The sequence below is a fragment of the Amblyomma mixtum genome, chromosome 3, assembly GCF_055824585.1.
Source record: "Amblyomma mixtum isolate Tamu chromosome 3, ASM5582458v1, whole genome shotgun sequence".
Taxonomy (NCBI): Eukaryota; Metazoa; Arthropoda; class Arachnida; order Ixodida; family Ixodidae; genus Amblyomma; species Amblyomma mixtum.
Window position 1 is genome coordinate 114941127 of NC_143014.1, and position 2057 is coordinate 114943183.

Genomic DNA, 2057 nt, shown 5'->3' on the forward strand with positions numbered 1-2057 from the left:
CATTTGGAGCCAACCAGGTTCCAGTTGGTTCCAACTGGAACCAACTGGAAATTGTTCCATAAACCAGTTGAGCTGGGAAAGATTTTCACCTGGGACACGCTCAATAGCTCCAGGAATGAATCTACTGAAATTCCGCATTCCATCACAAAACGACTCTCGTCGTTGTCTTCTGTGACACATTTCATGAGAGTCCGATGCGGCAGCGAGTAATAAAGATCTTCTATGTCGATGCTGAACGCGGATACAATACCAACTCGCCCACTATGCTATGTTGCTAAAATTTAATTCTATTCTCATGTGAAACAAAAGCGCACCGCGACTCCTTATTTTTCTTATTCTAAGCGTCCGCGGCAAGCAAGAAGCGAACAGCCCTCCCCCACAAGAACGAAATCCGCAGGCGCGAGAATGGCGGCGGCCGTAGCAGACGACACAGCTGTCCTCACTCTAAGCGAGGGCGCGCGCATCCAGGCATCCTAGCCTCCACGCATGCAGTACGTCACCGCCGTCTCGGAGGCGCGACGGCGCAAACGAAAAACAGGTTCGCAGTTATCCTCTTCCCTCCCGCTAACCCTACTCTTCAATTCGACAGCGCTTGCAAGCACATCGGGGCAGGGTCGAATTGAGTCAGCCTACTGCTTGCGGCGGAGTTGACTGGACCCGACCCGACTCGGCGCACGTTTACATAAACCCAGTAACTGGTTTTCAACCCGATAACTCGATTCAACCCGGCCTGTCGGGTTCATGTAAGCGCCAATTCAAAGGCCGTCAACTGATTTTTTCCATGCAAGGTCCAGAGCACGTGCTTTAGCTGGATATTGGTAATACAGTAATACAAGGAAAGCGCATGTTCGTTTGTGTGTTATGTGATAAGTGCGAGATCGTTGATGTCAAACTAGTAAGAGCTGTTTAGAAAGTCCACAATTTTTGAAGGCTGCAAGTTCAAGGGAGCACAGAAATCAGTCATATTTTCAGATATTCGATACATTGAATGGAAACCGTGTGGTGCAAGTGAAATCGAACACAGGATTTCACACAAACTATTTTAAATTTTGAATATCTTCGCACCCTTCCCTTCGCTGTTGTGCAAAAAAAGCGCAGCCAACATCTTAAAGCGGAAGCTTCAGTTTCCATTTCGTTCTCGCCACAGTTTTTCCAATTGCCTTCAGGTGCATATGTGGCATAAACAGTGAGCAAAAACTCGATTTTAGTAGCAGCATGTAGCGCAGTTTGTCATTTGGCGCAGTTTGGTGCAATTGGCTTATGGTTTATGGGGTTTAATGTCCCAAAGCTACTCAGGCTATAAGGGATGCCGTAGTGAAGAGCTCCGGAAATTTCAACCACCTGGGGTTCTTTAACATGCACTGACATCGCACAATACACGGGCCTCTATAATTTCGCCTCCATCAAAATTCAACCGCCGCGGCCGGGACTGACCTCGCGTCTTTCGGGTCAGCAGCCGAGCGCCATAACCACTGAGTCACAGTTTGATGCAATTGGTGCAGCAGTTCCAGGCTTTCAGACAAACATTAATTCACATATAAGCACTCCACAAGATAGATCTAGACACTGCTAGTTTAATACAAGACAACAAACAATACACAAAAAAGTGAGTTCAACCCCCTCCCCACATACAGCCCTTAAATGAAGTGTCTGATAAACCCGTATTGTTAGAATATGACCTTGCGATACTCATTTTGATGCTTTTCAGCACACATTATTTTCTTGTAGCGTAAATGTATGAAATCATCTTGGAAAATGTGTTGTAGGAAGATGGCATGTCACAGAATTTGAATGCTCATTAAAGCTGCATCATAAGCTTGGAAAATTAATGCGAAATCTTGTTCTCAATTACTTGTTAGAATGGTCAATATTTTGGCAGTTCTTTGTTGCCTTTAAAAACCTGCTGGTTTGGTTAACGGGGGTTTAACGTCCCAAAGTGACTCAGGCTATGAGGGACACCGTGGTGAAGGGCTCTGGAAATTTCAACCACCTGGGGTTCTTTAACATGCATCATTGGTGTGGTGTCACCGATGAGGCAAGAGATCTATGGCTCAGGA